The sequence below is a fragment of the Leucopleurus acutus genome (assembly GCF_964270905.1).
Source record: "Leucopleurus acutus genome assembly, chromosome: 1".
NCBI lineage: Eukaryota > Metazoa > Chordata > Mammalia > Artiodactyla > Delphinidae > Leucopleurus > Leucopleurus acutus.
In genome coordinates this window covers 137638904-137666617 of record NC_139142.1, presented here as the reverse complement: position 1 = coordinate 137666617, position 27714 = coordinate 137638904, and the positions used below count along the sequence as shown (strand labels likewise).

At 47.3% G+C, this 27714-nt stretch overlaps 1 pseudogene across 1 annotated transcript in view; it reads right to left on the bottom strand.

The window, feature by feature from the left end:
- The window catches only part of LOC309960477 (NADPH oxidase 5-like), a 31466-nt pseudogene extending 6405 nt beyond the window's left edge, over positions 1-25061 (bottom strand). Inside the window, exons 1-10 of the transcript in view lie at positions 25051-25061; positions 13788-13857; positions 12288-12454; positions 10468-10600; positions 7005-7165; positions 5016-5210; positions 3296-3340; positions 2777-2901; positions 2411-2499; positions 1679-1775 (exon numbers count right to left, since the gene is read on the bottom strand). The product of the transcript in view is annotated as an NADPH oxidase 5-like (transcript). The remainder of the gene's footprint in view (positions 1-1678; positions 1776-2410; positions 2500-2776; positions 2902-3295; positions 3341-5015; positions 5211-7004; positions 7166-10467; positions 10601-12287; positions 12455-13787; positions 13858-25050) is intronic.
- Between the last annotated feature and the right edge of the window lie 2653 nt (positions 25062-27714).

Sequence of the window (27714 nt, the reverse complement as noted above, 5' to 3'; positions counted from 1 at the left end):
AAGAAGACAAATATCTGGATTTAAAGAGCAGACAAAATATTTGAACAGACACTTTACAAAGAAGGCATACAAACAGCAAATAAGACCATAAAAATATCTTCAGCATCATAATTAATTAGGGAACTGCAAGTTAAGAGCATATACACCGCTAGAATGGTTAAAATTAAAAAGACTGCCAACATCAAGTGTTGATGACTTGGTGCTTTGTGACCACCTAGAGGGGTGGGATAGGGAGGATGGGAGGGAGGCTCAAGAGGGAGGGAATATGGGGATATATGTATATGTATAGCTGATTCACTTTGTTGTATAGCAGAAACTAATACAACATTGTAAAGCAATTATACTCCAATAAAGATGTAAAGAAAAAAATGTTGATGAGGTTGTGGAGCAACTGGAACTCCACTGCTGATGGAAATACAAAGTGGTACAGTCATTTGGGAAAAATAATTTGACAGTTTATAAAACTTAGTACATACCATACTACCCAGCAATCCCAATTCTAAGTATTTACCCAAGAGAAGAGGAAACATATGCCCACACAGAGACTTTCATGGTCAAAAATGGCTAAAAAGTGGAAATAACTCTAACATCCATCAGCAACTGAGTGGAAAAAGATTGTGGTATATCCAGAAAATGGAACACTTCTCAGCTACAAAAAGGAATTAACTACTTACTTTAATTTAACCTGCAACAGCATGGATAAATCTCAAAGGTATTATGTTTAGTGAAAGATGTTAGAAAAGACTACATACATATTATATGATTCCATTTTTATGAAATTCTAGAAAAGGAAAAACTATAGTGATCGAAAGCAGATCAGAGGTTGCCAGGAGCTGCAAGTGGAGAGAGGGTATTGATGCAAAGTGAGATGAGGGAGCTTTCGGGGGTAATAGAAATGTCCCATGTTTTGGTTATGGTGATGGTTATACAACTGGACACACTTGTCAAAATGCCATTGTCTTTACTGGACACTTAAAGTGATGAATTTTATTGTATGCAAATTATCCCTCAAAGAAACTTTAAAAAAAAAAGTGTGAATACAAATCGTCTGAGAATCGTGTTAAAATGTACCTTCCCGGGCCCTATTCCCAGACAATCTGACTTGGAAGGTCTGGAATGAGGCCTGGTTATCTAACATTTTAGTAAGTGCTCATTTTGAATAAAAAGAAATGCCATAAAAAAGAGAAATGGGGTGGGGGAGGCTATACATTTTTATAAAATGTGAATAAGAAAAAATATCAGAAGGAAATCCTTTAAAATGCCTGGATACCTAGATGGGATTATGAATTTTTTTTCTCTTCTCTCTTTTAAGTTTCACAAAATATTACATTTTATTGGGGGGAAAAAGCAGGCCCCTCTCCCTCACATTTTTTTTTTTTTTTTTGCGGTACGTGGGCCTCTCACTGTTGTGGCTTCTCTCGTTGCGGAGCACAGGCTCCGGACGCGCAGGCTCAGCGGCCAATGGCTCACGGGCCCAGCCGCTCCGCGGCATGTGGGATCTTCCCAGACCGGGGCACGAACCCGTGTCCCCTGCATCGGCAGGCGGACTCTCAACCACTGCGCCACCAGGGAATCCCCTCCCCCACATTTTTGATAGAATAATCTAAACACTTTCTTAAAAAGACCCCGAAACCCGCTGCCCCACCTCCATCATCCTCAGGCCCCGCCCCTCTCCTACCCTCCTGAGTCTCCTCGGCCTGGTCCATCTCCACTCTGGTCAGACTCACAAACCACTCGAAAGACCGCTAGTCTCGGTTGATCCAGATGGAGTCCACCTACGGAGAAGGGTCCAGTTCAGAGGGGGCCTACCTCATTCACTCATATCTGTGATCCCCAGGGCCCTGGTGTAACCACCCTGCTGTGAGCAGGGCATACATTATCGCCCCCATTTAAGGGAGGGGGAGACCGAGGCTCGCAGAGGTGAGGAACATTGCCCAGGCCACAGAGCAGCATGGGATCAGAACTCGGGGTCCTGACAACCAGGTCAGGATTTTCTCTAATAATCTACTGTTTACAGCAAGCAGTATTCTGAGATCTTAAGTTTAGAACAGCCAGAAAAACATTACTTCATTGTTTTTTTTTTAGAAACTCTTTGAAGTGGCCTACACAGAATAATAAATTTTCAAACAGCAAACGTTTTCATTTTTAAAACCACCGTCAGGTCACGGCTAGCAAGCATCATGGCTGTAACTGAATCCCGGCTGCCTGACTTTCAGGCTCCGTGTTCTTTAACGAGATGCCCGCCTTTAGGGCCCAGAATGTCTCTCTGGGGGAGCCCTGAACACAGAGACCAATGGATCCAAGCCGGGGAGAGGTCATCTCTCCCTCCCTTGCCTCTGCACAGGGGGCACGTAGCTCTGGTATCTGGGGAGCTCCGCAGTCCTTCCTGCAGGAGGCGGTGCTCACTCACCTTGTGGAGCTTCACGTCAGCATCCTGCACACACACCCTCCCTCCCGGAGTGCTGGCAGTGGGGGCAGATGTGCGTTCTCTTCCGGTGCCTGAGGGGAGAAGAGAGGAGGGGCTCTTGAGTTTGGGGTGAGTATGAGATTTCTCAGGACCCCAATGAACAGTGCAGGGCACAGGGAGGGAGGTGGGGTGGCAGGGCCCACCCCATGAGGAGGGGGAGGGGTGAGACCCGAAAAAGAGCAGGAGAGGAAAGAGAGAAAAGGTGAGAGGGAGCCAGGTGAAAGGAGGGAGAAGGCAGGGCGGGGAGGGGAGGCCGTCTCTCAGGACTCTGCCCTGGGATGCAGGCAGGGCCACAGCCTGTCCACCCACCTGTACAAGATGCTCTGCAGGATGGAAGCAAAGGGGGTGATGCCGACGCCTGCCCCGATGAGCATAGCATGCTCGGAGGCGAAGATCCTGCGGTTGGGGGTCCTGTAAGGGCCATCGATGTAGCACTGCATGCAGGAGGGGTTAGAGGAAAGACAGGATGGGTGGGTGAGGCAGAAGCGGACCCCGACGCTTCAGGACCTCCCTTTATATACAGGCAGTAATCTCCTGGGCTGGAACCCAGGAGTAAGTGGCTCCCACTCAGAGCACATTCTACACGCTGTGGTCTGAGCCAGAGTCTGGGAGAGCCCTAGAATGTTCACATGCAGAGCTGGTGAGAGCAGGGCCCAGCCAGCACGCCCCGTGTGCCCTGGGAGGGCAGGGGTTTGGTTCCGTTATCTGGAGACCTGGGAGTCAGACCGTGGGGACTATGGAACCCGGGTACCAAGAGCCACAGCAAGCCCTCCCCGTGGGCAGAGGCTTCGATTCCTCTGCTTGGGGCCACCCCCTTGAGCCTCTCACCTTGATGTTACAGAACTGGTGGTTCTCAGAGGACACCTCGGAGACCTGCAGGGAGTACAGCAGAGAAGGTGGGTCTCTGGGAGTGGGCGGGCCAGGCATTTCTCAGAGGTTTCCTCACCCTTGCCAGTCTGAGCAACCTTACAGAAAGGGAATTGCCTTTTCTGCCCCAACCATTCCAGGGAGCATGGGGCACTTTTGAGGGAGAACATCAGTGGTGTGCTGGTACACGGACTCCTCAGAAAAAGAAAGCACCACCACCAGCAACAACAAACTCCTGATTTTTAGTGTCTAGATTTCCGGTGTAAACACTGCCATCGTGGCTCCCACCAATGACTGTGCTTAATAACTGGCTCTCAAAATTCCTGAAAATGTAACAATCGCTCTAGAGGTCCAACACAAGTCAGCTTCAGGGTGTGATGGGAGAAGACTCACCCCAGCCACCTCTTGGGCTCAGCCACTCCCCGATAGCTTTCATGTTTCTAGACACAGCCCCGGCCTTGAACATTCTTTCCCTGTGCCTAGAGCACGCTCTCCTCTTGCCCAGCTGGCAAATTCCTGTGCATCCTTCAGTGTGCAGCTCCCTTGGAGTGGCTGCTCCTCCTGGAAGCTTTGCCCAGCTGCTCCAGGCAGAAAAGCCACGAATGGGCCTGGTTCAGAGTTCGCCCCTGCCCTTGGGACCCTGCTCTGGGCTTGCTGACAGGGAGCTGCCTGAGGGCAGGGAAAAGGCCTCCTCTGCTCTGCCTAACTCCTCCAGCCCCGAGGACAGGCAGACCAGATTCCCTGAGGTCAAAGTGCTTCCTTCCTGAAGATGAAGGAAACAGAACCTCCCCCCACTCAAAGGGCTGCAGGGGCCTGTGACAGTTTCTCTCTGGTGAGGAGTGACCTTCACAATCATCCAAGCAAATCCCTTATTTCACAGAGAGAAGCCGAACCCGAGAGTGTGGAAATGACTCGCCCAAGTTCCCATAGAGCTCGGGGTGGAGCCTGGGTCTCCAGCTGCCCATCCTGCACTCACCACGTCACACCACGTTGCTTCTTTGGCGGCAACCGAATTCTGTGTCCTCCACAGTGCTGGATGTGAACTACTTGTGAGGATTATTTTAGGAAGTACACTGTGAGAGGGATACTTCTCTTACAATTTTTTAAAATTCTTCTGATTGCAAGGAGAAAGCCTTACACCATGGTTATTATATCTTTAACATCTCTCTAACACTTACTAATCCCTCCCCTTTTTTTTTTCTTTTAACAATCTGAGAAAGAAAGAGATGGAGAGCATGACAGAGAGAGAGAGAGAGGGAACAAGCAGTGGATGCAGCTCAGGCTCAGAGCCGCACTTAGCAGGCAGCAACATCTGGCAAGAATTTAATTACATCGTTTTTGCTTTCAGAGTTATCTTCTGTTTACGGCACGTGATAACTGGTTCTTCATTAAACATGGCAATCTAAAGAGTCCTTTTAAAATACGATTAGGTTGAAAGTAATGTTGGGATGTAAGGAGAAAGATTCAGTAGGAAATATCACCTGTGGCAAGTAAATATGGCAAAAGTTATGAAGGTGCCATGCAGGTGACTGGCTACAGAAACACCACGTGGTGTGTGGTCCTTCCTGAATGTGGCCTGCCCTTGAGGCCTTCTCTTCCAAGTTCCAAGGACCCACCCACCGTTCCTGGGAAGAAACATCATTGGCTCTCCAGGCTCCAGCCCCAGCTTCCTCAGCCTTACCTGGCCCAGATCTTCGGTTGCAGCTTCCCACTGTGCCTGAACCCCGTCCTTTGTCCCCACGTACACCAGGCCTTCATCCCCCTGCTGTGGAGTTCCCTTGGGCCTGTAGGGCATCGTCTCCACAGAGACATCCTTTTTGGAGGTCATTGCACCTTGTGCCGAGGCTCCAGAGTGGATGGGCTGGGGCTGTAAACCCTGTTTGGTTTCAAAAAAACCAGTGCTTTATGATTTAAACCTCAAGATCAGTACGTGTTAGTTTTTTCTTTAAAGATTCAGAAACTACAGAACTTTAAAGAATAATGTAAAAAAGTACCCTGAATTGGAAGATACAACTTTTCTAAACATTTTCTCTGTCCTTCCAGATCTTTTTCACACAAACACACACACACACACACACACACACACAGTTTCACATAAATGGAACGTACTGCTTTGTAATTTGCCTTTTCCACTTACTACATCTTGACCAGCTTACGTGCTAATGCATATACATTCACATAGTCTTTTTTAGGCAACTTACTATTCTATTAGACGGGCGATCAGTAATTTATTTAACTGCTTCCCTACCGTTGGGCATTTTGGTTAATCTCATTTTCTCATTCTTGTTAGCAACCACGGTATATTATATAAATTAGCTCTTTCCCTTTACCCTGATTTTCTTCATAGCATTTATTACCACGTGACACATTTTATATCTATTTGTGCATTTACTGTCTATCTCCCCCTCCGGAAGGGAAGCAGTGCCAATGGCTATTTTGCTTATTGACATATCTCCAGCATCTAAAACAGTACCTGGAAAACAGCAGATCCTGTGCTCAATAAATATTTGCTAAATGAATGAATGAACAAGGTGGTTAATGTACTTCTTGTGTACATGTCCAATCAGCTTGTTAGGCTAAATCCCTAAAAATGGCATTGCTGGGCCATTGGGTATAGATATTAAAACGCTGACACATATAGCCAGACTGCCCACCAGAAAGATTGTGCCAGTTTATTCTTTGGCAGCGGTGCTTAAGACCCCAAGGAAACACTGCTTTTAGTGTATCTAGCCACCAATCTCAGTGTGCCAAGACTCGCCCGGGTTTGAAAATCAGCTTTCTCCTTCGGGAGGTTTCCCCTGATTAACAGGAGAGAACATTCTGCTTGTTTCTACCTACCTCTCCCTTTCCCGGAGCTTTGCTCTTGGCACTGTCCTGTCTGACCAGGCAGGATTCCACATGGTTTTCTCCCCTGGACTTTAAATTCCACAGGGGCAAGGCAGGGCTGGGCCAGGCCTGCGGGCTTTCTTCCTTTGACCTTCAACAGGGTTTCCACATATTAACCTGTCTCCCGGCTCAGTGGTGCAGCCTACTAAGTGTTCAGGCACCCTCAGCCCCCTACATCTATCCCTGCTCCCTCAGGTGCTGCTCTGATCTCTCTGTATTCCTCGCAAACCTCCCAGAACCTGTGTTCACTCCAGGCACTGGCAGATGGCCAATCTTGTGCAGTTCATCAGGGCTCAAAAGATAACAATGCTGATGGCGATGGTGATGGTGATGGTGATAATGAATGATCCCTCTGGACCATGTTGCTCAGTTCACTCAATACTTGACATGCATTCATTCCATTGGTCCTTAAAAGAATCATGTGTAAAAGGAAAGCCAACGGTGGGAAGCACCTCCAGTTTGTAGATGAACAACTTGAGGCTCAGCAAGGCTAAAAGATGTGCCCAAGGCCATACAGTTAGAAAGCGTTAGAGCAGAGAGGTGGGGGTGGGTTTTTCTCAACTCAATTTCCCCCTCTTTGCATTGTCCCCGTCTTTCTAATGGAGCACACTGGAGCGGGGAGGATCTGGCGTGGTCAGGCTTCGAGGAGGCTCGGACCACACAGTCTGTAGTTGCCTCGCCCTGTGTGCCACCGTCCAGCCGGTGTACACGACAGCTGCTCAGTGGTTGCCAACTAAGAAGGCAACTTGGTCCCCATGGGTTTGTCACCATGGTGGAAACTTACTTCCCTGCAGTCACTTCCCTGCAGCTTCCTCTGACTCCTTCTCATCTTCAAACTCCTTGAGAGCCTCTCGGAACCATAGTCCACTGGGTCTGATTTCTTGAAGGACTCATACAGCCTGTTTATCCACTGGCCCTGGGACCAGGTGTGTAGCCAGATGGTGTCTGAGCAAAAGACAGGGAGGGAGGAAAGGGTTCAGCACTGTTCTCCAGCAGGGACAGGCCCGTCTCACTTGGAGGGATTGGGACTGGGTGTCCGCCCCTTAAGTCCTCCTTTGAATGTCCTTCCTCAGGCCCAAACTAGCAGCCACAGTCATGGGACTTGGAGAGCCGAGCTCTCTGTGCAGACCTGGCAATCTTGCTCGGTGAGGTCAACCTAAGGGTTCAGTCTCCTTTGCCAAGGCAGGGGTCAGAGTGCCCCTGAGCACACTGGGAGCTCCCTAGGGGTGGGGGCCAGGCCTCCTCCATCAAGCCAGGGTCTCACCAAGGTGGGGACCCTCTCCCTCCCACATTCAACCGGGTGCCTGACAACGGCTCTGCACACAGTAGGTGCTCAGTCAATGGTGGGAACCACAGCTTGCACTGCCCCCCAGTGTCTGGGATGCAGGGGTTGCTTACTAAGGTTCCCTGTTGAGTGGATGACTGATGGAAAAGCCTGGGGGGGCTATCCCTCTGTTGAGGGGTACCAGAAAGAACCCACATGAGAGTAAGGAGGCCCCTAAGAGATCTCCTGGTCTGGGCTTCTCATCCTTTTTCTTTTATTTTAAATCACGGACTCTTTTTGGCAGTCGTATGAAGGAAATGGATAGACTCCTTCTCAGAATAAGGTTTTTAAATACATTGAATAACATATGTAGAAATTACAAATGAAACCAATTATAATGAGACAGTTATCAAAATATATTTTTTAAAATTTTGATTTAAGAATACATGTGCGTTTTTGTTAATACATGAAATACTGAGATGCAGCAGGAGTCACACGGCCACTGGAAACGTGAATTAGCAATAAGCATGAATGATATCCGAAAGTATGGACAGCAACCGTAATGTGATATGAAGAAGAACCCATGGTTTTCATTTCGAAAAAGGCACACGGGTTGGTAATGCTACTATGGATTGTTACCTGCATTCATACCTGAAGAAAATGCTAAATTTTAGTTAGCTGTTAGTGAAACCAAGATGTCACTTTTTTTTGTCCACCTAAGTTCCTGAATGAACTGGTTGGACCCTGTGTTTACAGAGAGGTGAGGCATGCTCTCACAGCTTTGTGAGGAGGGGACTGAAAAGTCACATGCTTGGGTCCCTACTCCCATGCGCCTTCCTGGCGCTTCCTCAGCCTTCAGGGTGCAAAGAGGCAGGAGGGCTGGGCTATGCCCTGTCGCACAGATGCACCCTGAACTGCCTCACACAGTGACTCATACGGAGAAGGTCTCTTAAATGTCAGCTGAATTCAATCAGCCGCACCTGCCAGCCTGAGTTCCACTTCTGATTCTGTAAGCCAGCTCTGCAAACAAAGTTGGAGGATTTACCAGTCCCCATATAAACTCACTCAGCTCACTGCAGGGGACTCGGGCCCAAGATATGGGCAGATTCCAAGCTGAGACCCTAAGAAACCCCTTCAAGAATTGGTCAAATAAATAATACATCCATAAAATAAACATGGTCATTATAATCATATTAGTATTGATACACTGGAATAGTATGCAGCCATAAAAAGGAAAAGTTCTTCTTTTAAGAGAACTGACATGCAAAGATTTTCATGACATACTATTCATGGAGAAAAAGTGGGCTTCACAGTGTGAACAGTGATCCCTTGCATGCAGAATTATCTCTGCTTCTGATTATCCATGGAGATGTATCGAGATCTGGAAGGCAATGGTTTTATTTCTTTTTCTTTTTAAAATTTTATTGGAGTATAGTTGCTTTACAATGTTGTGTTAGCTTCTACCATACAGCAAAGTGAATCACTATACGTATACATATATCCCCTCTTTTTTGGATTTCCTTCCCATTTAGGTCACCACAGAGCACTGAGTTCCCTGTGCTATACAGTAGGTTCTCATTATGGAATCTAATTTATACATAGTATCAAGAGTGTATATATGTCAATCCCAATCTCCCAATTCATCCCATCGTCCCTTTCCCGCTTCGGACAATGGATTTCTTTGGGTGGAATTACTTGAGGGATTTTAATTTTCTTCAGGACATGTTTCTATACTGTCTGAATTTTCTGGAAGCATATCTGTTCTTTACAAAACAGCAAAGCAAAGAAAAATAGGAAGAAGATAACCCACCCTCTGTAACCCACACCCTCACCCCATTGTACCTCCAGGCCACCACTCACATGATTCCAGGGTGGGTGTTGTGCAGCTTCGGGTGGGGAACCCTGGACTTGGGTCTGCGCCCTGAGCTGAGGGAGCTGGGCCAGGGGGTGGGAGGCATCCTGAGTGAAGCTACAGCTTTTAATGGGGGTGGGTCAGAGAACCCTGGCAACCAGAAGCCTTTACTCCTCTTGAAGCCGAGCAAGGGTCTCGCTGTAACAGGCCACGCAAGGCCTCCTCTGTCAGAAGCACCGCTTGAGGTGGGAGGGCCAACGCCTGGCCAGGAGGTCAGAGGTCCAGCTTGTGGCCCGACCAACAGCTCAGGACCAGAAGGCAGGCCCACGCATGGCTGCGAGTCAGAGGACAGCTGGGCAAAGGGAGGGTCCGCTGAGCGGTTCTATGGGCGCTGGGTATCCAGAGGGAATAGGGGTGGTCCAGGGATGGGGGAGAAGGGTGCGAGGGCTTCTGCTGCCTTGACGCCCCACAGGGCTCATGCCCACATGGAGTGCGGAAGCCTGGCTTCCTGTCACAGCCCCTTTGGAAACGACATGGTCCCCTCTCCTCTGAGCCGCTGTTCCTCCGCTTAAGACCCCTGCGGGCTCCCAACCGCCTGCGCCATCCTGCGTTCCACTCTGCGTTCGAAGCCTTTCACAGTCCCACCCTGGTTCTCATCGACTTTGCCAGCCACTCTTGTCTACCTTTGGTCCCTTCTCTGACCCTCTCTTCCGCCCCCACTGCCCCTACTTCCTTCCTCCCTACTCCACCCGACTCTCAGCCCAAACTACATCAGACCCTCCTACGTTTCCATGTTTTCATGCTTCTCCCTCCGCCTCCACCCCCTCGTCCTTCCCTACCTAGGAAACTCCTACGAACCTTTCAAAGTTCAGCTGAAATGCCACCCTGCCCACTTCCCCCACCAGGCCAGGCCCTCGCCTGTGACCCTCACGGCAGCCAGTACAGCGCCAAACAACCCCATTCGGTCAGCATCTGCACGGCTGCCTCTGTGCTCCAGAGGGAGCTTTGGGAGGTCGACTTTGTGTGTCTGGTCTTGTTCACCTCTGTGTTCCTGGTTCCCAGCCTTGCTTGGCACACGGCAAGGACTCAGTAATACCTGCTGAGTGACCAGTGGGGCTGGCGCAGGCCTACCTTTCTGCTCGGGAGCGCTGCTGAGGGTGAAGGGGTGCCACTTGTGGTGCGCGATGGTGGGGATGTTCAGTTACAAGTAGTTGCCAGGCCTGTGGTGGAAAGGAGGGGGCTTCTTGATGACGAGATGAGTGACCTGGGGAGAGAAGAAAGAGACCAGGGTCATCTGTGCAGGCCCAGATCTGCCAGGGGCCCCAAGGCCAGAGGATGGAGGCTGGGCCGTCTTTCTCCACCACAAGCCAGGCCGGCCCCAGACATGAGACTCTTCTGTGCCTGTGAGCACAGAAGACTCTTCTGTGCCTGTGCCAGATGTGCCCCTGCAGCACATCTGCCAACCAGGGGGTGGGCAGTGATCAGAGAAGGGAAGTCAGGCTGTGTCTGAAGTGGGGCTCATGGTGTGATCCCACTTCTTGTGGTGTAAATACTGCTTCTCAGTGGCCCTCCCACTCTGTGAAGCCCCTGACTGCTCCAGCCCCTTTCTTGGAACTTCTGTGGCACCTGGGTGGTATTCCAGCCGTGAACGGGCATCTCCCCAGGATACAACTGCCTCCGGGCTAGTAGCTTCGGTTTATTGAGCACTTACTGGGTGCCAGAGCTGTGTGGAGCCCTTCTAGTGCTATCTCTAGTCCTCACAGCGACTCTCTGAGATGAATGTCATTCTTTCTCCACTTTACGCAGGAGAGGCTGAGGCTCAGAGAGGTTAAATGACTTGCTCAAGGCCACCAGCTAAGAAACCACGGGATTTGAATCCAACCACTCTGTCTGATGCCAGGGTCTAGACAGAAACCTCAGCCTCTTAGTCAACTTCTGTGTCCTCACTCTCATGCTGTCCAGAGTCAAACCCACCCAGAACTGCCTTCCCTTTCTCCAAAAATGGCCCCAGTTACTCAGGCACCTGCAAGACAGCCTAGACGCCTTCCCCAACTCAACCGCAAATGCAGCCAGTTACCTCTTGAGTCTTTCTGTGACATGCCCCCTCCCCACCCAGTTCAAGGTCAAGGCTCCCGTGAGCTCTCATCTACATGTATGCAACAGCCTCCCCAGTGGTCCCCTCCAAGCCATCTTCTACAGAGCGAGTAAAGAAATGCAGCTGGAGTATAAAGCACCTCAATACCACTGCCCACCCATCCCTCACCCTGCTCAAGGGTTTCCCATGGCCTGCAGGGTGAGGCCACTCACGCTTAGGTCCTGCCCACCCCTCCAGCTTCTCCCTGGCACCTTGGCTCCAGCTGTGCCAAACTACCTGTAGTCCCCCAAGCACAGTATGCCCTTTCATAACTCTGTGCCTTTGCCCATGCTGTTCCTTATCCAAGCAAACCCTTCCCTGTCTTGTCTATCCAACAAACTCCTATTCATCTTTCAAAACCCTGAAAAGGCAGCTCCCCTCTCATTCTGAAGCTTCTCTGATCTCTCAAAGACAAAGAGTTTTAACACCTCCTGGGATTCTTCTCTTACCAACACAGCCCTGCACTGTAACGGAAGGGCTGCTCTCCTACTAGCCTGGATGCCCATGGAGAGCAGGACAGTGGCTGAGCCTTCTCTGCATTTCTGTCACCTAGTGCAGGGCCTGCCACCTTGCAGACACTAATATATACTTACTGAAGGTATTCTGTGCACACTGGCCTTTAGTGGTACCCTGCTTACCTGTTATTCCCCTTCCAGAAGTGTCACTCCCGGAGGGCTAGATCGAGTCTTGCACTTTGCTTATCTTCTCCACTGTGATGGGGTGCCCCATTTCCTTGGGAGCGGGGGTCTAACAGAGTACTCAGCTTCTGCACCCCACCACCTGTGACTCCCCTTGGCTCGTCAGGCCCCCTTTGCACCTTGGAAGGGAGGAGATGACTTCCACGATGCACAGGGCCTCCATGAGGGATGCGGCCAGGCCAACGGCCTTCTCCAGGAAGAACAAGATGCCAGGGACCAGCAGCTACTTCCAGAAGTTGGGCCCGTGCAGACGTGGGAGGTAGGACAGGTGGGTCCAATAGAACACCTGTTGGGGTGGGGAGTAAGTTGCCAGAGTCAGGGCCTGGGGGTGGAACAGAGCCAAGGTTCACGGCCATCCTTAAAGCCAGGACTGTGCCGAGAGCCTTGGCCACACACACCCTCTCCTGGGAACAGGCTTGGGTAGGAGGTTGGGGGTGGGAAGCTTCGTTGCCTCTCTGTTCTGGGGGCTTGGTCCAGAAAGTCTGTAAGGGAAGATTCTTGGTGCTAGTGGCAAACATCTGGAACATCTGCCTGGGGGTGCTCTGGGCAGAGTGAACTGCCCCCTTTGATGGGCTCATGAGCATCAGTGTCTCAGCCCACTGACCCTTTCTCAGCAGGAAGGAAGGAAAGACAGCAATGGTGTTCTGGGAGTGGAGGAGAAAGAGCAAAGCCCTGAGGGTTTTTTTTGGTTGTTTTTTTTTTTGCAGTACGCGAGCCTCTCACAGTTGTGGCCTCTCCCATTGCGGAGCACAGGCTCCGGACTCACAGGCTCAGCGGCCATGGCTCACAGGCCCAGCTGCTCTGCGGCATGTGGGATCTTCCCAGACCGGGGCACGAACCCGCGTCCCCTGCATCGGCAGGTGGACTCTTAACCACTGCGCCACCAGGGAAGCCAGCCCTGAGTTTTAATACCTGCTCTGCTACTAGCTGTGGGACCTTGGCCTGGTAAGTTACTTTTCTGAGAGTCAGATTCCTCATGGGTCAAATGAGGATGCTGATTCTGACTTCAAAGGATCATTGCTGGCCCCAAGTAGGTGCTGTGTATATGTATACATATATATGTCTACTTCTGATGTGACCAGATCAGTCCAAGGGACAGTTCCTGTCTCCCAACCAAATCCTCTGCGACCTCTTGTATCTCGAGGAGGCTAGAGAGAGGAAAGCAAAACTAGACCTAATACTTTTGGACTGACCATGTGCCAGGTGTGTGTAGTTAATGGCTTCACATGTATTATCTCATTTAATTCCTAAAATATTAATAACTCCTAAGGTAGAGAATTATAGCTCCGTTTTACAGATGACGACAATGAGTGACCCGTAAGTAGTGGGGTGGGGATTAGAATCCCGAAAGCCTGTGTTCCTTCCCCTCCCTGTGCTCAGTTTAATCCAATTAGAGCAAGGGGATAAGCCAGCAAAAAGCCAGAAGAATCTTCTAGAGCAGAACATTTTCACTCAGCAGACATAAAACTACTGCCCAATGGCAGAACCCCAAATCACACATCCATAGTACGCAGACCGCCTGGAGCTTCCTGGGCTCTGGAGTAATTTAGAGGGAACGCAGCATGAAATGAAGTTGGGAGCCCAGGATGGGACAGGCAAAGGGGCAAGGGCTGGGGCGCCTCAAAGTGGCCGCTCCTGCGGACACAGGAGCTGGAGCAGGCGGACATGAGAAGCAGCAGTAGGGCTTCCCTGGTGGCGCAGTGGTTGGGAGTCCGCCTGCTGACGCAGGGGACACGGGTTCGTGCCCCGGTCCGGGAAGATCCCACATGCCGTGGAGTGGTTGGGCCCCTGAGCCATGGCCGCTGAGCCTGCGCGTCTGGATGACTGTGCTCTGCAACTGGAGAGACCACAACAGTGAAAGGCCTGCATACCGCAAAAAAAATAAATAAATAAAAAATAAAGAATGTTACAAGAGACAAGGAAGGACACTACATAATGATCAAGGGATCAATCAGAGAAGAAGATATAACAATTATAAATATATATGCACGCAACATAGGAGCACCTCAATATATAAGGCAACTGCTAACAGCTCTAAAAGAGGAAATTGACAGTAACACAGTAATAGTGGGGGACTTTAACACCTCACTTACACCAATGTATAGATCATCCAGACAGAAAATTAATAAGGAAACACAAGCTTTAAATGACACAATAGACCAGATAGATTTAATTGATATTTATAGGACATTCCATCCAAAAACAGCAGATTACACTTTCTTCTCAAGTGTGCACGGAACATTCTACAGGATAGATCACATCTTGGGTCACAAATCAAGCCTCAGTAAATTTAAGAAAATTGAAATCATACCAAGCATCTTTTCTGACCACAACGCTATGAAATTAGAAATCAATTACAGGGGAAAAAAGGAAAAAACAAACACATGGAGGCTAAACAATACGTTATTAAATAACCAAGAGATCACTAAAGAAATCAAAGAGGAAATAAAAAATACCTGGAGATAAATGACAATGAAAAACACGATGATCCAAAACCTATGGGATGCATCAAAAGCAGTTCTAAGAGGGAAGTTTATAGCTATACAAGCCTACCTCAAGAAAGAAGAAAAATCTCAAATAAACAATCTAACGTTACACCTAAAGGAGAAGAACAAACAAACCCCAAAGTTAGCAGAAGGAAAGAAATCTAAAGATCAGAGCAGAAATAAATGAAATAGAAACAAAGAAAACAATAGCAAAGATCAATAAAACTAAAAGATGGTTCTTTGAGAAGATAAACAAAATTGATAAACCATTAGCCAGACTCATCAAGAAAAAGAGGGAGAGGACGCAAATCAATAAAATTCGAAATGAAAAAGGAGAAGTTACAACAGACACCGCAGAAATACAAAGCATCCTAAGAGACTACTACAAGCAACTCTATGCCAATAAAATGGATGACCTGGAAGAAATGGACAAATTCTAAGAAAGGTATACCTTCCAAGACTGAACCAGGAAGAAATAGAAAATATGAACAGACCAATCACAAGTAATGAAATTGAAACTGTGATTAAAAATCTTCCAACAAACAAAAGTCCAGGACTAGATGGCTTCACAGGTGAATTCTATCAAACATTTAGAGAAGAGCTAACATCCATCCTTCTCAAACTCTTCCAAAAATTGCAGAGGAAGGAAAACTCCCAAACTCATACTATGAGGCCACCATCACCCTGATACAAAAACCAGACAAAGATACCACAAAAAAAGGAAATTACAGACCAATATCACTGGCGAATATAGATGCAAAAATCCTCAACAAAATACTAGCAAACAGAATCCAACAACATATTAAAAGGATCATACACCATGATCAAGTGGGATTTATCCCAGAGATGCAAGGATTCATCAATATACACAAATCAATCAATGTGATACACCATATTAACAAATTGAAGAATAAAAACCATATGATCATCTCAATAGATGCAGAAAAAGCTTTTGACAAAATTCAACACCCATTTATGATAAAAGCTCTCCAGAAAGTGGGCATAGAGGGAACCTACTTCAACATAATAAAGGCCATATGACAAACCCACAGCAAACATCATTCTCCATGGTGAAAAACTGACAGCATTTTCTCTAACATCAGGAACAAGACAAGGATGTCCACTCTCGTCACTATTATTCAACATAGTTTTGGAAGTCCTAGCCATTGCAATCAGAGAAGGAAAAGAAATACAAATTGGAAAAGAAGAAGTAAAACTCTTACTGTTCACAGATGACATGATACTATACATAGAAAATCCTAAAGATGCCACCAGAAAACTACTAGAGCTAATCAATGAATTTGGTAAAGTTGCAGGATACAAAATTAATGCACAGAAATCTCTTGCATTCCTACACACTAATGATGAAAAATCTGAAAGAGAAATTAAGGAAACACTCCCATTTATCATTGCAACAAAAAGAAAAAAAATACCTAGGAATAAACCTACCTAGGGAGACAAAAGACCTGTATGCATTAAACTATAAGACACTGATGAAAGAAATTAAAGATGATACCAACAGATGGAGAGATATACCATGTTCTTGGATGGGAAGAATCAATATTGTGAAAGTGACTATACTACCCAAAGCAATCTACAGATTCAATGCAATCCCTATCAAATTACCAATGGCATTTTTTACAGAACTAGAACAAAAAATCTTAAAATTTGTATGGAGACATAAAAGACCCCGAATAGCCAAAGCAGTCTTGAGGGAAAAAAACTGAGCTGGAGGAATCAGATTCCCTGACTTCAGACTATACTACAAAGCTACAGTCATCAAGACAATATGGTACGGGCACAAAAACAGAAATATAGATCAATTGAACAGGATAGAAGGCCCAGAGATAAACCCACGCACTTATGGTCAACTAATCTATGACAAAGGAGGCAAGGATATACAATGGAGAAAAGACAGTCTCTTCAATAAGTGGTGCTGGAAAAACTGGACAGCTACATGTAAAAGAATGAAATTAGAACACTTGCTAACACCATACACAAAAATTAACTCAAAATGGATTAGAGACCTAAATGTAAGACTGGACACTATAAAACTCTTAGAGGAAAACATAGGATGAATACTCTTTGACATAACTCACAGCAAGATCTTTTTTGATCCAACTCCTAGAGTAATGGAAATAAAAATAAACAAATGGGACCTAATGAAACTTCAAAGCTTTTGCACAGCAAAGGAAACCCTAAACGAGAGGAAAAGACAACCCTCAGAATGGGAGAATATATTTGCAAATGAATAATCGGACAAAGGATTAATCTCCAAAATATATAAACAGCTCATGCAGCTCAATATTTAAAAAACAAACCACCCAATCCAAAAATGGGCAGAAGACCTAAATAGACATTTCTCCATAGAAGACATACAGATGGCCAAGAAGCACATGAAAAGCTGCTCAACATCACTAATTATTAGAGAAGTGCAAATCAAAACTACAATGAGATATCACCTCACACAGGTCAGAGTGGCCATCATCAAAAAATCTACAAACAATACTTGCTGGAGAGGATGTGGAGAAAAGGGAACCCTCCTGCACTGTTGGTGGGAATGTAAATTGATACAGCCACTATGGAGAACAATATGGAGATTCCTTAAAAAACTAAAAATAGAACTACCATATGACCCAGCAATCCCACTATCGGGCATATACCCTGAGAAAACCATAATTCAAAAAGATACACATACCACAATATTCATTGCAGCACTATTTACAATCGCCAGGACATGGAAGAAACCGAAATGTCCCCAATAATATTGTTGCATGATTACAAAATTATAAACATTAACTGTAGAGAATTAGAAAAATACCTAAAAGCACACACACACTTTAAAAAAGATTTTTTAAAAAATCACTATAATCTACCTACCCAAATAAAATCACTGCTAATGTTGAGCATCTATTTCTAGTCACATGCAGAAGGTAGCCCAGCCTGGGATTCAGAGGGGGGTTGTGTGTGATGGACTCATTCACATGAACTGGTTTTGAGGTAGGAGATAAATGGGCCCCTGGGCTGGACAGCTGGTACGTGTCAAGTGGAGGAAAACTGAAGCTTTGCTCTCACCCAGATGCTCCAAGGACAAAGCTAGTGGCAGAAGATGAGCTCTGCTGAAGTAAAGAGATAAGATGACCGCTCCGGAGGTCAAGGAAAACTTCCCTGTCTGCACATGGGCGGGAAGGCTCCTTGGGGGTCAAAAAGGGAGGGGGCGCCATCCCATAATAGGTGTGGGACATACCGCCACAGGCCTCTGCAGTGGGAACCATCTTAGCAAAAAGTTGGCAGGCATGTTGGGGAGGGTCCTAGGGCAGGTCAGGTGTGGAAAAAGAAACCAGATATTTGGCCAAAGGTAAACAAAGACCAGGAAGAAGTGTCCTATGTAAGTGATTTAAATCACCTCTTTCCTGCACTCCTCCTCATTAGGAAGGATGGCTATACCCTTTCTCCCTGGGTGTGTATTTCTGCCTTGCTTCTGACTTAAATAAATACACTCTTTCTCTGTGTGCTCTCCCATACATTGGGCTGTGTCTCTAGTAATAAACTTTGTACCTATTTTGCAGTTTTTGCCTCCTTGAAACATTCTTGCTTTCAATGGGGGAAAGAGCTAGAGGCACTTTGCTTCTAGTCTCTAGCCCCTGGTGGACTAACGGCTTGGATTCCTGGTTTTCATCCAGGCTACCCAGGTTCAATTCCTATACAGGGGAACTAAGATCTGTCTCAGGACTGCTCACTGCTGTCTCCTAGAAATCAGTGTCACCTGTGTGAAAGGGGCCACTGAGGAGAACACTGTAAGTGGAGGGCTTGGGGGTGAAACCTGGGAAGAAGGAGAGGGAAGCACGGGTCTGTTCTTCAGCTCTGCCCTTGAACTCTGGTCTGAGTTCTCTGAAGAGGTAGGGAAGGCAGGGAGTTCTTGGCAGGGAGTTCTTTGCAGGGACTGCAGGAGACTCCGGTACTGTTTGGACTCGGGGGTCTTGAATGTTTGGAAGTCCAGGAGATCACCCCTCTACTGGGAGGTGCTAGGACAGTACAGCCAGTAGGAGGGCTGCCAGGTAGTAGACAGCTCCAGGAGCACGAGATTGGTGGGATTTGAGCAGGCTGGCTCGTGAGCACATGTGAGACACCCAAGTACCTGGGGAAAATTGGGAGTGGAGTAAGCAAAGCAGTTAGCAAAAGGTGGGCATAAATGCTAATGACACTTCTTCATAGCCACAAGCCAGAGTCAGAAAAGTAAGAAGCTGAGACTTGGGACTTCTGGTTAAGATGGTATTACATTCACTCTTTGAGGCCCCCTCATCTGTACCACATACAAAGCAATGATAGATAAAAAAATTTTTTTTTAGTTTAAAAGACCAACTGATCTCAAATAAGATAAACATCTCTGTTGACCAGAGATGAAGCAGAAACATGCCATGCCCCTGCTTATGGGAGAGGGCTGGAAAAAGCTGTGTCTGACCATTGCCTGGGACTGTGATTTATATTTTGTACTTAGCCTCCTAGCCAAGAGCTGGACCACAACAACTGCTGCTTGGTGACTGGACCCATGGTATCCTCAGCTCTCCCTGGATGGGAGCCCGAGGCCACCAAGGTAAGGCTAATGTTGAACTGAGGGGACCAGGAAGCTGGGTGGAAGCAATGCAGAACTTCTAGAGAAGGGCTGAACACAAACACAACACAACACAACACACACACACACACACACACACACACACACACACACCATTCAAGATGAGTCAACAAGCTGGTATTCCAAAAGACCTCAAAAGAATGACTGCAAAGAAGACAGCCAATCAAACCAATAATAGGGGGAATTCATTTTGTAAGAAGTGAAAATAATAGACATTAAGCATATTTAGAATTCTCAAAGAAGGAAAGGAAAGAAAAACATTCATAAAAAAAAGAATAAGAACTTAAATAAAAATGGGCAGAAATGAAACCAGCCCAGCTGGTATGAAGAAAATGCAACTAGAAATATGGAGACACATATGGTTATTAAAATTTTAAATAATTCAATACATAATTTTTAGTCTAGACCTAATTGAAGAGTGGATGTACAATCCCTAAGATGGAATTGAATAATTCACTTGGAATAATTTTGTAACTTTTTTTCACTTACCAACATATGTTAAACATTTCTCCATATTATTAAATATGAATGTGTCAAAAATGTTGTAAACTAGTCTTCTATGTTTGGACAGTTAACTTTCTTATATTTATTCCATTACTATAAACAAGTTTTTGAGAAATCTTGTTATTAAATCTTTGTCCAAGTTTCCAATGGTTTCTCTAGGCTGGATTCCCAAAAGAGGAATTACTGCGCCCAAGAAGTATGAAATTTCCTAAGTCTTTTGGTTACAGCCAATAGCCAAACTGCTTCTCAAAGATCTTGAACCAATTTTTCACTCCCACCCATGTTTTAAGAAATGCCTGTTTAACAGAACATTTTTGAATACTAAGAATTATCCCTTAAAATATTTGTCCACTTGCGTTTCCCTCCCTCCCACCCTCCCTATCCCACCCCTCTAGATGGTCACAAAGCACCGAGATGCAAGAGGGAAGAGATATGGGAACATATGTATATGTATAACTGATTCACTTTGTTATAAAGCAGAAACTAACATAGCATTGTAAAGCAATTATACTCCAATAAAGATGTTAAAAAAAATGAGATAACAAGACAAAAAAAATATTTGTCCATTTGGCAAAAAATGATATTTTCGATTTTTTTTTTTTGTGGTACACGGGCGTCTCATTGTTGTGGCCTCTCACTGTTGTGGTCTCTCCCGTTGCAGAGCACAGGCTCCGGACGCGCAGGCTCAGTGACCATGGCTCACGGGCCCAGCCACTCCGCTCCACATGGGATCTTCCTGGACCGGGGCATGAACCCGTGTCCCCTGCATCGGCAGGCGGACTCTCAACCACTGTGCCACCAGGGAAGCCCAATATTTTCAATTTTTATTTGCCTTAGTCTGATTAGTAACAAAGTGAAACATCATCATGGAAGGAAAAATAGCGAAAACCTCTTTTCCTCATTTCTTGGGTAAAGTAGGACATTTTACTGTAGAGGGGACACAGAGCTTCGTTACATGACATACTCCCAACTGGTTGTTTTTTTGCTTAGAACACTTTTCTTCTACATTTTTTTTTGTCAAAAGCATGGTATCTTCACTCCAGCCCTACAACATATTATTTGTTGATTCTTTGGGCTGATTTTACGACCTGGGTCTGTAGCCCATGGATTTGCTCTGCTTGCTGTAGGGTGGGAACACTGCTACGGCCGCTTTCCTCTGCCAGGATGAGTCCAGAAAGGCAGCTGAGATGTGGACAAGCCATAGGGAAAATGATGGCTCACCTGCATGTGCTCCTCTCTGCAGCTGCCTCGCCCCCTGTGCCCTGAAGTCCTCATCCTCTCACCCACTTGAGGATTGTGACCTGCAATTATCTCCTTGCTTTCTGCATCATTTTCCTCTTCGTTTTCCTCTAGCTATTGCCCAGTTTCTCCTTAATAGCAAAACCTCCTGAAAGAGTTGCTTATATTCAGTCTCCACTTCGTCATTTCCCTTTTATTTTTGGAACCCACTCCAATCAGATTTCTATTGCCCAAGGAAACCTTTCTTAATAAGATGAACAACAATGTCCTCATGGCCAAGCCAAGGGGTCATTCTCAGCCCTTAGCAGTTTGACAAAGGTGAATTCTCTTTCCTTCTTGAACCTCTGTCTTCTCTTGACTTCGAGAATCCCACCCTTTCCTGGTTTCCTTCTAACTCACTGTCTCCTTCTCAGTGTCCTGACTTATGGATAGATCCTGTTCTTTTATCTGGCCTTTGTAAGTTGGGCTCAGCCTATCTTTTCTATCTAAACTAAATTCCTTGTCAACTAGCTCATCAACAAGTGCATGTCTCCATTCCCAACCTTGGCCCTGAACTGTGGTCCAGTAATTCCAATGGCCAGTTAACATCTCCACTTGGATGTCAATATGCATCTCAAACTTAACACGTCCAAAACTGGACTCACGGTATCCCTAACTCTGAGCCACCCACTGTTCCCATCTCAGTAAACGACCCCTTCCCCATTCACCTCAGAACTATGGAGTACTCATCTATTCCTTTCTTTCCCACATGTCTGACATCCAACCCACAAGCAAATCTTGCTGCTTCTACTTCTACATTACAAATAGATATAGAATCTGACTGCCCCTCCTTAGGTCCCACCCTAGCCAGAGGGACCATCACTGCTCACCTGGACAGCCTCCTAACTCATCCTCTGTTCCACCCTCATCCCTTTATAGTCTGTTCTCTATTCAGGGCCCTGGAGATCCTTTTCAAATGTAAATTAATGAGCCACTCCCCAGCTTAAAACCTTTAGATGGTTTCTCATCCCACTTAGAATAACCACAAAGCCCTCCGTATTCCCCCCGTGACATGGCCCCATGACCTCTGTGCCCTCATCTTGGGCTCTCCCCTTGCTCACTCAGCTCCAGCCACGCTGGCCTCCTCAGTACTTCTTGAACATACCAGGCACACTTCTGCCCCAGGGTCTTTGCACTGACCATTCCCTCTGCCTGGAACATTCTTCTTCCAGAGATCTACCTGGCTAACTCCCTCCCCTCCTTCAAGCTTTTGCTCATCTCACAACTTCTTAATGAAGTCTACCCTGAGCACCCTGTCTTAAAGGTGGCTCTCACCCACCCCAAACTACTGATCCCCATTATCCTGCTCTACTCCCTTCTTTCCACAGCACGTTCTATCTTCTAATGTGCTATATAATGTGCTTCCTTATTGTTTTTTGTCTGCCTCCTCCCCCACTAGAAAGTAAGCTCCATAAGGGTGGGGACTTGAGTCTGTTTTATTCTCGAATGAATCTCAACACTAGAGCAGTGCCTGGATTATAATAGTTACTCAATTGATATTTAGTAAATGACTGTAGTAGACCAGCCACATCAGCATCCCGCAGAGGAATCTCCCCACTCCAGTCAACCGTTCCCGATGCCCAACTCCAGTTCTAAGCAGGGTCAGCAGGAACCGAAACAGCTCCAGGCATTAATCAGGAGAGGGGGCTTCTATGCCCAGGCTAACTCACTGTCTGGCCTGGGAAAGTCACCTCCCCTGTTCAGGATCCAGTCCCTCCTCTGCTCAATGGAGATTTTCTCCTGTTCTCCCTGCCTTGGCACACAGTGTAAGAGCAGACACAGGGGTATACATTTTTAGAACCATCAAAGTTGACCTCACCCACATTATGCACCTTGTGTCTGGGAGAGAGGCTCACAAGAAGCTGTTCCCTGGGGCCAAGAACAGTAAGCAGAGGCTCTGTTTTCCTGCTGATGTCACTAGGGTTCATGCTAATGAGATGGAATATGGCCTATCACCCCACCCCAGTCTCACACCTTTGGGGTTGAAATGACCTTCTCATGGAAAACAGGGCAGTTAAGTTGACCTAATATCATTCCAGCAAGTTCTATTATCATTTTCAGCTGATATACAAAATCTCAGGGGATATTAAGTTTTCACCCGCTTTTCTTATCTCCTTTTTAAGCCCTGGATGGCTGGGACCCGTCTTCCTCCTCTTGTATCCCCTGTGGGGCTCCACCCACAGTAGCAGCTCCATAAACGGTTACTGATTTGGTCAGTGTTTGTTTCCTGGGCCTTGAGTCGCCATCCCTCAGCTTGAGGAAAACACAGAGAGAACAAACACTGCGCCTGCCTTGAGCAACAGGTTTCATCTTGGGATTACAGTGAATATTTGCAAAACATTTCGCAGACCGCAAAATGCTTGTGCAAACACATCCCAGGAAATCCCAACAAGATCCCAGTGGGGTAGACATTCTGACCTCCATCTGTCAGGCAGACAAACTGAGGGGCAGAGCCTGGGCCAGAACACTCTGAGCCCCGCCAGTCATGTCCAGTCTCCCTTCTCTCCAGAGCAGAGACACATCCTCTGTTGGAGAGCTTGAGCGTGTTTTGCTCGTTTCCAACACGGAAACTTTGCAGGAACTGCCTCTTCAGGGCAAGCATCTGGGGGCTCCACACCCCTCAAACCGGACTCACCCCTCAAGGTCCAGCCCAAAGTCCAACTTCTTCTAGAGGCTCTTCCTGCTCTCCTCAGCCCAGAATTAGTTGCACTGTGTTCCTGCACCACAAATGCTGTCTTGCAACATGTCATACCGTTGCTTTGCATGGTAACTTGGTCCTTGGATCATTATTTAACTTTTTGTGTATATATCTCTTCCCTCCGCAATGAGCCTATCAGCTCTAGGTAGGAATCACCTCTGCTCATTCCCTATTTCATTCAAACATTCCTTCAAGAAATACTCTATGCCATCCAAGAGATAAATAGATGACCAACGGTTCCTGCCCTCACAGAACTTATATGCCTTATTTCTTCCTTATGTCCCCACAGGACTTGCTATAATCCACCTGTAACCAGCGGGCAAGAGTTAACAGTGACAGCCTCTGGCCAGCAAGTTCCAGCAGTGTGTCCCTTTGATCTAGTCAAAGCTGAGTGAGGACTATTTTTAAGTAGAAAAGCAGCAAGGACCACAGAGGTGGGGTCTCTGTGTGCCTGCCTCTGGATGGCAAACCTAGAAAGGGATTCCTTTTGGGCCCTGCTCCTGGGAGAGATTGGAAGCTCCACCCATAAAGGGTCAGGGGCCATGGGCCCTGAAGAGGGCTTAAGGCTCACCAAAGGCACCCTCATGGCATAGATGGGGAAACTGAAGCTTGCAGTGGGCTTGTGCTTGCTCCAGTACTAGACTCCCAGCACAGCGCTCCTTTCCTAGGAGCCCACTGAGGTATAGTTTTCTGCTAAAGGGAAAGACTTGTTTTCCCTTTAGCTGTTGGAAGGCTTTCTGGCACACAGGAGCACACAGGTGGAAAGAGGGGTGGGGGAGAGCAGTTCACAACAGTGGCTTCAAATACTTTAAAATAGGCTGGAAGACACTCATGCTCTGGTTCTGAGCATCTCCTCCGTACCCAGCACTGGGTCAGGGACAGGAGGGAGGGGCTGACTGTACTCATGGAACTCACGTGGGACAATCAGCTGTTTGGCAAGTGTGGCCAGCGGGCCCCCTGATGGGAACAAGACCTGTGAGTGAGAGGGGCTGGCCTTGGCTGGAGCTCTGCCCTCCCTGGCAGCCCCCTCTCCCTCTCTGAGTTCTCTGTGGGGGGTGAGGGGGGTCTTCCCCGAATACCAAAGCACATGGTTGTGAGGATTCAATGAAACACCACAAGGAAGCACCTGACCCAGAAGAGACACTCAGTTCATTTTCACTCATTCAGAAGGCCGTTTTGATTATTCTCAACCACCTGCTTTGTTTCCCAAGTCCCAGAAAAAGAATCCTGACTAGTCTTCTTGAAGCAGAAATAGGTGAGTTCATGTGGCCCCAACTGCCTACCCAGGGGTCATGGTCCCGATACTCCCGCTCACCCCACCGCCCCCAGAATCAGCACTTGGGCTCACCACTTGTTGCCTGAGGCCAGTGTGCTTCCTCTCCCTGTTCCCCACCTTTCTTACCTGTAGAAAGGGACTGCTCCTGAAACAGGGAAGAACAAATCTGACTCCATGTTGGGATGGTGCTTCACTTTAACCTTTGTATTGTATTCCTTCTGCTACAAGTTAATCACTCAAGGGATATTGCCTAGAGCTTAAAGTATACATAATGGCCCATTCTCCAGGAACCCTGCCTCCCATGCCTGACTGTTAAGTTAAAATACCTTTGTTTAGCTCACAGGAACCCCCCAACACACACACACCAGGCCCACCTGTGAATGGCTGCAGGAAGGAAGAAATTATCACATTCCCTCTGGAGTCTGGCCGGAACCAGGAAATATTTCCAACAACCGATCGCCTTCTTTTTACTTTACCTCCTCACCTCCCCCTCTTTGTTCTATAAAAGGAACTAGCGTCCAAACCTGGGCAGATGGTTCTTTGGGACACGAGTCCACAATCTTCTCATCTGCTGGCTTTCTGAATAAAATCGCTGTTCCTTGCCCCAACACCTCGCCTCTCAATTGACTGGCCTGTCGTGCAGCGAGCAGTATGAGCTCGGACTCAGTAACACTCAGACTTAGCCCCATGAGGCTGTGTGACTCCACTGAGACACCGCAAGTACACACTCCAGTGGGTCGCACTGGATACGTGATCTTGTGCCCCTTGCCTTCTCCTTCCTGGAGTGGTCTGTTCTCCAGAAAGTGTGGGGCAGGGCTTGGAGCCTGGGCAAGAACCTCTCCTCCTCAGCCACCCCACTTCCCTCCCACCCGCTTCTGCATCCTTAGCACAGGAGACCCCCTCACTGCTCCAGCCATCAGAAACATGTGCAGCAAGAGCCAGCTGCCAGTGCCACCACCATTCAGCCCAGGAGACAGGTGACATGTGTGAGACACACTCCTTTATTAAAAGAGGGCAACGGTGGGAGGGTTGCTGCGGGCACCTGGCTGAAGCCAAACCACCTCCCTCCTCCCCACTCTGCCTCCACTTTTGAGCATGGAGAAGTCTAGAGACTTACAGAAATTAGGTCTGGGTACAGCCTTGAAGATGATTTATTCCAGTGGCTTCCAAACACTTTAAATTAATTTTCAGTTATGTGGGTAAAATTTTAACTGACTCCCCTCCCTAAAACATGGGTATGCAGATTTTTTTCTATGAAACATCTAGTGCACCCTTCCTTTCTAGATGGGGAAACTGAGGCCCATGGAGTGGATGTGGTCTCCTGGTGGTATCTCAGGAGTTGGTGGAGTTGGGACTAGAGCCCTGGTCCCCTAATGCGGCTCTTTCCACCAGCCTCCATCCTGAGGTGGTGACTGCAAAACCCGAGGCTGGGCTCTGCATCTCAGACGCAAAGAAGAAGGCAGGGTGGAGCACATGTGGCGTAAGTGGAAAAAGAATCCTGGGCCGATCCAGGAACTCTGTAAATTTATGTCCTAATCCAATTTCCTAAGAATTGGTTCTTGGAATAAGGCTAGTAGCTATAACGCAGACTTTCTGTTGGAGAAAATTAAAATATTATTTTTGCCTTTAGCTTTTGAGAAGTGCCAAGAACCATCAGGCTTTGGGAGTCCCAGAGGAAGGAAACATGAGCCTCGAATAATCAGGCCTCGGAGGATGTCTGTGAATCATGGTCCCACTGTGAGTCGTGGCCTGAGACCTTCCCCAAAGCAAACTTGCCTGGCCTTTCCTGCTTTCTCCACCGTGCCTTGCCTTTCTTTTCTCCCCAGTCTTTTAACCCTGTCTAGTTTGCACCCACAGAAATCACAGCATGAATGGTAAGGCCTTACTTTAGGGCAGCAGTCCCGGCCTGTTCCCAGGACACTGGTTCCACAAGAGAAGTGGAGTATCTGGCAATTCGGTCCACATCGGCGTATTACAGGCTCCATCTGGACTGAACATGTCCTGGCCAGCTGACAAGACAGCATCGCCTCTCTCCAGGCTCTAAGTTCACCTGAACATATGCCTTCAGTCCTGGAGACAGAGAGGGGTCGGGGCCATGGCAGCATGTAATAGTTCGGAAAATCTCTGGTCAGAGTCAGGTCCCTGGTTTTAGCACCAAGCATAGGATAGCTCGCCTTCTCATTTCTTCACCTGGTGAACTCCTACCCAACCTTCAAGGACCACCACAAAAATTCCCTTCCCCAGCCCACTCCTCCCCAAGAGAGCTAATTTAGTTCTCTCCTCTAGTTCTCACTGCATTTTACTTTTATTCTATCAACACACACTTGAGTTGAAGCAGAAGAACCTATTGGGAATTTAATGTATCACAATAGTTTATTAAGAAATTAATTTATATCATTTATTGCCCTTGTTGACTCACCAGAAAAGAACAAAAGCTGTCTTGACATGAGCCCCACACACTGGACGGTAGCTCGATTTTCCTCTTGTGGTCAATAAGGGTTCTCCAGCCCCTTAAGAAGCACTAAACAATTCTCCCTGTTTCTGGGTCTGAGAGAGGAAGATGAATGGGCTGGGAGGGGACCCTGGTGTGAGAATGGGCTGCCCCCAAGACAACCGCTAAACCAGACTCTGTGTTTAGAAACCAGTAGAGGCAGTTAAACCAGATTATCCC